This window comes from Phasianus colchicus, chromosome 15 (genome assembly GCF_987193195.1).
Source record: "Phasianus colchicus chromosome 15, bPhaCol1.hap1.1, whole genome shotgun sequence".
Taxonomy (NCBI): Eukaryota; Metazoa; Chordata; class Aves; order Galliformes; family Phasianidae; genus Phasianus; species Phasianus colchicus.
The window spans coordinates 4181938-4194194 of NC_143450.1; the positions used below are offsets into that span (position 1 = coordinate 4181938).

The window sequence follows — 12257 nt, forward strand, 5'->3', positions numbered from 1 at the left end:
GGAAAAAGGCGTGGGCAGATTTGGAAAGGGGTGAGCCTGCCTGAAGTCAGGGCTGGGTGCCCCTTCCCCCTTTGGGGCAGGGCTCTCCCCTCCCCTCCTGCTGCTAATTTCTACCAGTTTACCAAGTGCATTTTCAATCTCCCCCCGTGTTCAGTGAAATGCAAGGAGTGGCACCTTTTACCTCAGGAGCCCCTCCGACCGCGCTGTGTTCTTCAGATGGCAAAGCAACTAAAAAAACAAAGCAATGCCTGAGTCACTTGGCAGCATTTTGAAGTGCCAGGAGCCCTTCAGAGCATTACGAAGCACTTTTTCCCTGGGCTGTGCCTTTCCCATCTCTGCAGCCTCCACGACCACTGCGTTCTCATGGAAGTCGGTGGCCACGGGGCACCCGCAGGATGCAGAAACCTGGTCCTGCAGAGCCAGGAGTCACAGCCACTTCCATTCACAGCAGTTTGCCCTGCCTCCGGATCTACATTTCGATTCCTGTGAATAATGTTGAAGAGCTTTTAGTGGAAACAGAATTATTGATGGTAACAGTAAAATTATTTTCTCTACAGAAGCCAGAGACAGCAGATAGTCTATCAGGTGCATTTAGGCTGCCACAGAGATTAAAACATTTTTGTTAGAAACAGCACTAAGAGCATTACAGAGTTGGAAACAGCACCCTGAACTGATCTGTCATGATAAGAAGAATGTTTTCTTCTTCCTCTTTGCCTTTGTAAACTCTATGTACATAGTGGCAGAGCTTCCGAGGCAGGCATGGAGCTGACAGCCACGCTCAGCATGTGCTCTGTTCATCATGCTCTGGGCAGGGGGACTCACAGACCCGACAAGCTTCTCCTCTCCAGCAACAAGCAAGCATGCTGCCACGTAGTCACAGACAATTCAAGTCCAAGACAAATTCCCATAATAAAAAAGTCACAACATTGGAAGAGAACCGCCACGGTGCTCACAGGGGAGATAAATCGGACACGAGCAGCAGGGGCGTAAATCAATGCGATGGCTTTGACAGATGGATTGCAGACAGCAAGTCCTGAGTTGCAGTGCAGAGGCAAATGTAGCGCAGAGGTCAGGATAAAATAAGCAAAACAACTTGGGAACTTAAATTGGTTGGTTTTTATATTTACAGGCTGAAATCATTTAACTGCATTTTCCTCAGGGGCTGTGGGTGCCTCTCACTTCAGCCTGCTCCCCTCTAACGAACACCCCAATTTTCCCTTGAAATGATGCTGCTACACTGGTGCAACAGATTTAGTGTTGCAGTGAGTACATCCTCCAGAGGTACTGCTTTGAGCAAAAGGAACTGGTAACCAGACTCACTAGTAGAGGTGAAACATCCAGTGAATTCGGCTTTCAGCCTGGTCCTGTGGTTTTCCATCCATCCTAACCTGGATGTCAGGGGGAAATTTTGGATGTGAGGGGAAAGTTCTTTACAGAAAGAGTGGTGAGGTGCTGGCACAGGCTGCCCAAAGAGGCTGTGAATGCCTCGTCCCTGCAGGTGCCAGGTTGGATGGGGCCCTAGGCAGCCTGGTCTGGTACCAAATCTGCAGGTTGCTGGCCCTGCCTGTGGCAGGGAGGTTGGAACTTGGTGATCTTTAGGGTCCCTTCCAAGCCAACCCATTCTCTGATCCCCCCGGACACGCTGGCTCTGCACACAAACAGCTACCAGCCCCAGCAGGGATGTTTCCTCCTGAAAGGCCCTGGGCCCCAGTTCTGCATATACCCCCAAAACCTGGATGCTGGCAGGGAGCACCCTGCAGATGAGGTCAGTGTTGGCCTTCAACTATCAAAATTGAGGCATCTTGAGCTACAGCTCAACAGGCCGACACACAGCTGCATGGGAGTTCCAGCTAGTTCCTATGCAACATGAAGTGCTTTGAGCCATGTAGAAAAAAGATGTAGATCCAAGCATGGTAGGTAGAATATCTGATAGTAAAAATGAAGTTCTGGGGTATCATTTCATTTTGTCTGGGGGCTACATTTTCTCTTAAGAAAATAGCTTAAATGGGGAATGCTCAGCCAGCTCTCCCAGATGTGTCATTACTGGATAATATCTTGGGGCTGCTCTTTGCACAGCTGAAAGGGGACCATCTTTACAGGGAAATGCAAACTGTATCTTCCATTTCTTAAACCCATTTGTTATATTTTAACTCACATCCGATTCACTTTTCTGCATACCAGCCACACTTTGCTGCCTTTTCCACCAGCTGAGAGCTAACCAAGCAGCACTCATTGTCTCAAAACAATTGAGTTGGTCTCCGAAAATGCCTGTTTTCCTCTGCAGCTTCTAAAGGAGCTCACAGAGGTGAGCTTAACCAGGACATGTAACATTTAAAAGCACTTTGCTGGCGTCTGTGAGTCATCCAGGCTCTTTCTACACAAAGGAGAAGAAAAGCGTGTGATTCATCTCGTACTGAAATAGGTGTCCAAGGGAGGTGGGATGCAGGCTGGCTCTGAGCTGCATCTCTTCCAAGCAGAACCGAGAGCCTCCCTGACGAGCTCAGTCACAGCACACAACTTTTACATCGCTAATGTATGCAAGATTAATTATGCAGAATGAATTCATCCCGGCAAGCCCAGCCTTTGCAAATTATTATCGAACAGAACAGGAAACCAGGAATAAAATCAACTAACAAAGAACATGGCAGTTAAAAATTCACCTAGAGGTGAATTCCCCAGAGGGCAGCTGGAAGAACTGAGCAGAGGACTTCTCTTACACCAGTGAGCAATGGGTGCCCACCAGATTGGGCATCCCAGTGATTGGCACAGCACTGACTTCTGAAGCACCTGGAATTCTGACCGTCCTGAAGCCTCAAGCTTTAGCAGAGAAATATGAACAAGATGCTATTTAATGAGGAGGGGTGAGCTCGGAATCAAGGCTAATTTAGACATGGCTCAGAGGTGCATGTACTGTGCATCGCTCTGACCTCCTGTCATCCTGCAGGTGCTGGCAGCAAAATGCTTTTTTGCTCCTTGTTTCACCTCCGTAAATGGAATACAGCTGCTTTAACTTCTGGATCTGCAGCACTAGATCTGCTTCTTAATTGTACCCCTATAAGCTCACAGAGGTCTCAAGTTCACCCGAATACAAAATTAATTCACATGCTAATACCTCATTACTCTGGTTCCAGGCAGCCATTCCTGTGCTGTTAAGTATTCTGCCCCGACCCTTCCCCTCGCAGCACTAAGTATCACCAGATTAAAGGTGCACGCAGTTGCTGCTAGTGGTAATAAAAGCAACAAGAAGATGATTAAAAAGTATACAGCACAGTGTTTCTTTGAATTGCCTTCAGGACAGCGATCTGCAATTCTGCTCAGCATAGATGGCACCGGAGTGAATAGTTATATTTTGATAGTGCCAGTGCAAATCAGAATACGGGAGGGGAATGGTGGAAAAGGTTATCCACCTGCAGTGTCACTGAGAACAGGGTGAATACGGATCACATTCACCTACAACTGTTGGGGTGTTAAAAATGACTGCACAGCTGGAATAAACAAGAAGAAATCAAACAGATACATTCTCAAGCTCTTCCTTTCTCAGACATTCAGAACTCCCCAACCTTCCTGCTGTCCTCTCCTTCCCCTTTGCATCTGTGCCAACACCCTACATCCTATAACAATTTTATTCATTAGATCTTGGTTTAGTATGGAATTAATAGTGTCATATACAGGAACAGATGCCGTTTGCCCCAGGCAGACAAGAAAATTGGTACATTTTATAAGTATTTTTGAACCAGAGTGAGAATTCCTGGTTATCATTCATGTGCATTTATGGATGGAAAGACTGAAACCAAGGAACTCACTTGTAAGTTTTCAGACAGCCCCACACAGCAACAGCCCAGCAGCACCGGTACCAGCACAGCCCTACACCTGGAAGCGTTCACTTGGCCACGCTGACACTATTTGGTTATTATAGGAAGAGTGCTGGGTTGATTCCTTTGGTTTCACTCTTGTAGCTTGCATTTTTGATCAGGCTTGATCAGTATAATGCATTTGCTCTCCATTGGAACGGGGGCCAAAGGTCTTCCTAAGATAAAACAGCTGTCTGAAACATGAGTGCATACCTATGTTCAATTCTTTTCTTCCTCAATTTGATTCCAAACCTCAAACAATGATACTATCAATCCTATCACTACTTGATTATCACCTCAGAAAGGAACAGTTGTGGTCAAGTGCAGAGCATGCTTTTTTCAGATGTTTCAAAGCAGTGTAATTCATTTATAAAGGACTTCAAACTATCAGGGCAACATCTAACATGATAATCTCAGCCTTGAAAAAGATGACATCACCAAATGTGCAAACATTATGGAGTATTCCAAAGCCTCGTGCATAGGGTAATTGGAAATCATTAAAAATTAAAGAGAATATTGCGGAATGGAAGCAGGAAGGGCACATTTTGCTCTGGGCTCTATCACATATTTCCATGCCATGGAGCCCACATTGTTTTGCTGCAATATTAGAAGAAGAAAGCTAAGAAACTCTGAACAGCCTATTGCTCATGGAACTGCCCAGCTGGCAGAACCCAGAGAGAAAACAGGGGCAAGGGATGCATGCAGCCCTGCTGCAAGTCCCACTGCAGTGACCTCTGCTCAAGTGCAAGGACCTGGAGCAGGTCTGCAAGCCATCCCATAGTGGCCAGCAACCTGCAGACGTCGCTCCTCTACCATTTCCCTTCACAGCTCTCTTCCAAAGGCGATTCTGACCCACACACATGCAGACTTTTGTGCTGCGTGGTCACTGAGGACACCCGTCCTGTGCTCACAGGATGAGCTGCTGTGGTTTCATTTCTTATTGCTCAAGAATGACGTGTTGAGCAGATTTTTCTCAATAGCAATTGAAGTGCTTGAAAAACAAGGCCTGTCCCCACAGCCCGTGCACACAGCACTGCTGAACCCTGCATCACCCACTCCCCACATTATGCAGATCCTGGGAGCGATCGGTTTTAAATCCTCTCTTTGTAGAACAAAACTGTGGCAAGGACTCGAAATTGCAGTCATATTACCCAAGTATTCATGAGGCCGTCTCAGTAATAAAACATGTCCCTCTGGAGATGGTACCAGCTCAAGAAAAGGCTCTTAAATGACATTTAAATGTCAGGCTGCTATGCCGAATATTATGGGCACATCTCATTGCTCAGCCCAGGAGAAGCATGAGCATAGCAAAAGCTCCTTTATTAAGCCACATTAAATGTTGATAGACTTTGGCACCTGGAAAGGCAACAGCAGATGACATGTTTAACCAGAGCTGATGGATATCTACCTAATTCAGCAGCATGAATGCAAACCCACACACATCTCCAGTAGACCACAGGGAGTCTATCAAAATAATTATTTCAAGGATAACGAGTTCATTCCTTCAGAAAAAAAAAAAAAAAAAAAAAATCCTTTCCCCAGAGATTCCTTGTGTTCTATTCACTGCCAACCTGACCTTATTTTAGTGATATTGAGCCTTAAGGACTAAAAACCAGTAAAAATTTACTTTATTGATCGTAAGAGAGAGCAGGAATTCACTGCCCACATCCATGTGTTTGCCTAGAACACTGCCAGCTGCATTTGCAATCTACAGTTATCTGAAATGACCCAGCAGCACTGTACATGTAATTCAAGAAGGCTATGAACAATAATCTCTCTGAATTAATACATTACAAACCAATAAACTCTTTAAAAGGTACAGCAGGGCTAAGTCAGGCTTGGCAAACCCAACAACATGTCCTTCAAAGCTGCAAATCTAGGTTAAATGAAGCTAAGAGCTGATAAATGTAAAAATGCTGAAGTTGCCACAGGAGTAATGAGAGATTAGATCAGTGTTCCACGTCCCCAAGCCCCTCCCTGAGGGGCTGCCATGGCTGTCAGATGATGGATCACAACAGCAATCACAAGCATGGTAACTGCTAATATTAGTTAGCATTTGTTAATATTGCACAGTTATTTCTGGGAGTAAAAGTAGTGTAGTGAATAGTAGCTCGTTTTCAGCAGTCAGAGATGTGCTACCGTAACTGTTGGCCAAAGATGTCCACCTCTTCAGCCTCAGCCCCTGCAAAAAGGGGGGCAGTCACAGGGAGAAATGCAGATGGGTGAGCACATTCAGCAGGTCTGCACTGCTCTCATTATCCTCTCCTACCTTCTATATAACCCTATCTCCTCCTGTACGCTTCTTGGGATTCAAAACCTGAGTGATGGAGGATAGGAGAGAGGTGAGCTCAGAAAACATGCCAAAGTCTGCAGCCAGCCCAGACATGTGGCCCTGTGGCAGTGGACGTGGCTGTCCTTCCTTCTCCCCACTCTGACACTAGCAGTCACAACCAGGTCTGCCATGTTTCATCACATCATCGTAACAAATGCCAGAAGGACATTATCTGAAAAAGTGAGTGGGGCTTCCTACTCCACCAGGAGGACAAAAAATAATGAAAATACTGAACGTAATTAAGACATGTAATCTTCCTAATCTTCAGAGCTATGCAAATGTAATTCCTGTCAAATTACCAGGAGGTACATACGCATGTATTACTGGCAGAGGATCTGTATGAAGACTGCCTCATGATTAAAGAAGTAAGCCAGACTTTTCTGAGAAAAGGTTGAACTGATGCTAAGAATTATAAGAAGATGTAACAAATGACTTGGTACCAGGCAGCTGACATCTTTCCCAGCAACACGCAATACTCATCTCAGACGCAGCAGAGGTGCTGGATATAAAAACCACCTCCAGTACAGCCACTGATAAATGACTGTATCACGACGAGCACTGAACCATGCATTGCTGGGGATGTGATGCTTTGCCAAGAAGTGAACAAGTGCATGCTTTGTCAAAAACTGAATGACTGCTTTCTATATGTTGTATGGGATCCAAACGTTACAGAATAGCCTTTATGGCAGAGACCATTTGGCAAGAAGCACTGTTCCTGGGACTCCTTTTGCATCCTGTTAAAACATCACTGCATTACATCACAGCTGACGAGCAGCACATGCAGCTAATTCTCTAGCACTAGCCAAGAAATCTAGCAAATTTAGCATGGGGTTTCTATCAATAGCAGGAGCTGGCAGTTGTCACATTGACAGTTAATGAAAGCTGTGGCTGGGGCAGGCAGAATCCCACAACTGCCATCAGCCATCAGCTCTGTTTTGACAAGTGAGGCAGGATTATTATTCTGTACCTATGCCCAAGTGGATAATTAAGCTGTAATCTTAATGATTACAGTTGATATTATTGAACAGAAATGCCCAGAAGATTTATGTAAGCCTTGTATACACATCTCTAGCTTTGCACATCCTGGCTTTCTCATGAAAATATCCAGTGTGGAAAGCTACACCCGGTCATTCCAGTCTCTGCTACAAGCCCACCTACAAAGTCCCTGCATGAACACTGAGAGCAGTGTGCAGAGATGCCTTGTGCCTGGCTTCTGCTTTAACCTGAGCAGCAGCAGAACCTGGTCCTGCTCCTGGCTGCCGGGCCCAGGATGCCAATGGTGCTGCTCTCACCCCATGGGCATTGTGCTCAGCCCCAGCCGATAAGGCAGCCAGGCAGGGGTGGGCTCTTAGTGTCACACCAGCTACTGGGGATTCATTTTTGGACAGACAAGGGCCAATATGGTAAGGTAAGCCCTTGATACTGTGACTGCTGCATCTTACTCTTCACTGGCTTTCTATTAGAGCTCTCACGTCACGCTTCAAACCTGTACTCGCTGCAGCACAGTAAGAGCTATCAGGATGGGAGCCACAGGTTTCCCAGCCTGCAGGGTGCCTTGCTGTGTTTTGCACGATAGTTCAGGCTCATCTCTCAAATCTTGGTGGGGAAAAGCATTTAACAGAGACGAATCAGCCCCACTCCACCTCCAGAAATGCCCACAGGGGCACACAGAAGTGAGTGGAGCTGCTCGGGGTGGGAGCTCACAGCATCCCTCCAATCCCACCTCTCATTCTCTTAATGCCTATTAGCACTCCAGCTTCCATTTGCAGGTAGAGGTTTACTCCTAAATGGCAGCTTGAGACTCAGAGTTCCCCAAACTGCCTTCTGGTGTGGCCATGTCAATGACTTAAGTACAGAAAACCTTTTCATATTTTCTTTCACACAGTAAGATGCCACTATGGAGACAGTTTATTGCTGGCTATTTTACTTATTAGGATCCTCCTGTTACAGAGAGCTCTGCTCTGAATTATCAGTGGCTACTGGAAACCCCTTCTCTTTTTGAATGAATATCTTAGAATAACATTTGAAATTCCTGTTTGAAGCACAATAGCCCAGCCCTGACCTTTTCCCTGTGCATAGCAATCCTGGATTGCTTCAGAACTAATTAATGACTGACAAAACCTGATAATCAAACTGTTTTTTTTTTCACTTCATCATTTTTTCAATCCTGTTTACGTTAACATTAGTATATACATTAAAAAAATAAAACTGCAAATCAATTCCTGTATTGACTGCATTCATCTTTCTTAGTTTCTCAAAACTATCCATCTTTGATTACAGAAATGCTCACATCTAATTGGCTTTGCTAATAACTGTATGTATCCAGCCATAAGGCTGCGATGCAGAAGCATAACATAAAGCTGGTAATAAAATTTTTTTTACTGTCATAAAGCTGCGATTTCAGTTAGATAAATGTGACAATTAATTACACCAAATGCAAAATACCTGCTGCGATTTCAGTGGTTCAGCAGAATGTTTTAATGAACAGCAGCTCTAGCACTGCAGGCACACCACTGCCCAACGATCCATGCCCAAGTCCTGCTAAGCAGTTAAAGCTATTAAAACTTCGACCCCAATTATCTTGTTTTCTATTATCCTGAAAAATAATGATGATTTTTTCATTCTAAGAAATGCGATGATTGAAATATATTGTAAATAGCCTGGCCAGCACACAGCACAAAGCCACCGTGAGCTCTGAGAGGCAATGAGAAGTAATCATATCACACTCGTAATGGGAGCAGAAAACATTTAAGGTACATTGGTAAGAGCAGCACCAGTGCTGTAGTTAGAGTATCTTGCCCCTGGTTTGCTTTTGCTTATTTTTGTCTCCAGGAGACAAAAACTGGAGAGAAAAAATACTGATTGCACAGTACGGTGCCTCCGTTAGCCCAATTATCCATCGGTTGTTCCAGATTCTGCACAATCAGAAATTTCCCTGCAACACAAGAGTAGAGAGCAGTATGCAGAAAGGAACCAGAGAGAGAACTATTCTTGAAACAGTGCATGCCTCTGCGCTTTCAGCATGTGTGTAATTATAGCCAAGCCTTTTGAACATTCAATGCATCTCACAGAAAATGAGACATCCACATATTGTGGCTTAATGAAAAGAACTGAAGGAAATGTACCAAATTATTGGTTAACAGGCAGCTGCTTCATAAATGCTCTCTCCCATCTGTTTTCCCCTTCTCCTTCTATCAGCTCATTCAATCCAGAGCCTACCAAGCACTAAGCCTGATGTCTCAGGGCTCAGAGCTCTCGTGCCAGCGCTCCTTGAGGCAGCGTTTGGTGGCTCGGGGTTCAGCCAACATCAGCCAAATACAGCACTAAAGGAAGAGCAGAACTGGAGCTGATACAGCAGCACTACGGACCTGTGAGCACAGCTGCTGTCCCACCTCTCTCTTACCTCCCAGCGAGCTGCTGAGCAGCGACATTAAATAAATGCTCCGTTCGTGAGCGCCCCACAGGAGTCAGCTCCTAGGAGAGCCCTTAAGGTAAATTCTCTGCCTATGGCACACAGCACATCCCAGCAGCACTGCTGGAACAGGCTTCTTCTGTGACACCTCAGGCACTGCCTGCTGGCAGGATGCTGCTGGCCTTGCAATGAGCTGATCCACCACGGCCTGATAATCAGCAGCAAGGTGAGGAGTAGCAAATGGACACGGCAGCAAACGCAACACACTGACCCGTATGAAAGGTCTGCCATGGAAAGCTGGCAGGGAACAGCTTGCTGGCCAAAAAATAGCCCTGCCTCCTCAGGGACTGCAAACCTGCAGGACTTGCAGTTGGGGGGACTTGTGGGATTCTCTTCCCCCCCCCCAGCAATAAGAGCGATTCTATTTTCCTTCATTCCAACTGAGGCTGCTGTCATAAAATATTCAGCTCAGCCATCTAGTTCCACACTATAATTACCTGCCCAAAACTGCTAACTGATCTGCTTCTGTCATCAACACAAAGCTGGCGAATCCTCTGGGAACCTCTTTTTAATTAAACACCTAATATGGGATGATAAACATTGAAAATATGCACTGCTCCCCTATTAAGAATGTGGCTTGATTTCTGAAGTGCACCTAATCAATTCAAGTGTAATATTTACTGTGGCAGCAAATCTTCAGGGCTTCATATTTCAGGTAAAGCTTGTTTTAGCTATTCTATTAGAGAAGGAACAAGCGAGCACAAATAAAACACAAAATCTCAATTCAGGGTGGTGGTTTACTCATCAAGCCTTGGCTCTCCCTCCTGTGTGCTCACACTGCCCGGCGTGCTCAGCTTCACACCCTCACCCCCACTCCTGCTCTGCACTGTTGGTGTTCAGCAGTGACATTCCCTCAATGAGAGGGGAATGAGCCGCAGAAGCAAATGAAGCTGTCAGGAAATAAGGACATCTTCCCTCTGTCAATAGCCGAAGCCCCGTGCGCTCATGCATTTGGCACTGAAATCGATGAGACTTGAACTTATAGATCCCAGTGTACATTTATAGATAAGCTGCAACGATTCTGAAAAAGCATTAAAACTGCACGAGGCCAAGGAGGCTCTGAAATCACCTTCATGTCTTTCTGTAACCAGCAGAAACCAGCAGGCATCGTCTGGACAGGATGAACGTGCCACAGCAATGTGCCCAATAAGGAAAAAAAATAAATAAAAAAAGATAAAAATCCAGAAGACTTTTTGTAATTAGGATCCTTCTATGTTTCAGCAAAACAAAGGCACCGATAGCTACTTTCTGACCCAACCAGTTGCACTACGTTCCCAGACCAATGAGAACTACACAGACCCACTGACCCTGTCCCATTTCTGCTCCGTGTGATGGACAGAAGCTGCTCCCCTGCTGGATGCTCCTCCAATGCTGCAGGACTTCACAGAATCACAGCAATTTGTAGCAACATGGTGTTGACTGAGGGCAATGATAAAACCTCTCCAAAAACAATAATAATTCAAAGGAAGTTTTCTTTCTAACAGCTGTATTTTTCCGAGCCTTGATGGATGGTATTTTCTGCAGAAAAACACAGGATTTTACCTGAGCCCTTCTCTGCAATCTCAGTACCAAGGCAGAAGGGTGCTGCCTGCAGATGGGTCAGCCCACACCCACCTCGTACCAAAGATGCACAAATCACCATTCTCTGGGATCGTGTTCTGCCTTTTCCTGGCAAAATAACGCTGACTCTTCTACATTTAGACAATAATCAATTATTTAAATCCTCCGTGTAAAATGAAGCATCAGCAAAAAGGAAAGAAGGGCAGGAGGGGGAAGAAGGCATTATCTCAGAGCTATGAACTTCCTCCTGCCTGCTCAGCGTCCCAGCAAAGCCAAGGGCAGCCCTGAAGGCCCCAGACCCGCCGTGCTCCCCTCTTACCCCCTCTCCCCAGACAGGCTGTGTGCTGCAGTGATGCTGCTGTCAGTTAATTAGCCCAGATCATGTTGTGAGAACAAGTTGTAAAATGAAATTATCATCGAATTAACAGGTATGCTGCTGCTGGGAGGGCAGGATGCGCTGCTCTGTGTCTGATCGATAGCAAGCCAGAAAAGACAGCTGAGATCTTCCAGCAAAACAGCACCGATATCACTCTTCCTATATGTCCTATAAATAATGACCTAATTCAGCTTATCCTTACACCTTAGTGTACCTCCAGCACAACACAGTGTGCAGAGTGTGTGACAAATCCAAACGTAACAAAGTGAGCTCCGGATCCAAAAGCAGATCAGTGACACAGCACAGAATGCTGCTATGGCTTTTAATTAAGTGGAAAATTAGCATCCCTGTGCTCAGGCACAGTGTCCTGCTGACCTCTGTCTTCATGGCACAGCCTGGCAGCTCCTTGTTTGGCCATCATCGAGCATTCTGAAGTGCTTGTTATGCCTTTCATCAACTTAGATTTTGAAGAAGGAATCCTATTGCTACCCTGGCTGCCATATCCACAAAAAACTGCACTGAATCAACCTCAGAAAGCAAAAAGCTCTCCCCTGCTGCTCCATGCCAAACCAACCAAAGAAGAAGCAACTCTGGAAATTCCCAAGCCCTACCACCACAAACATAAAGTCCTGTATCTGAAATACAGTGCAAAGAGATTTGCTTGGC

At 45.5% G+C, this 12257-nt stretch overlaps 1 protein-coding gene across 3 annotated transcripts in view; it reads right to left on the reverse strand.

Moving 5' to 3' along the window:
• KCNIP1 (potassium voltage-gated channel interacting protein 1) overlaps positions 1-12257 on the reverse strand; it is a 299615-nt gene that overhangs the window by 144622 nt on the left and 142736 nt on the right. The window lies entirely within an intron of this gene.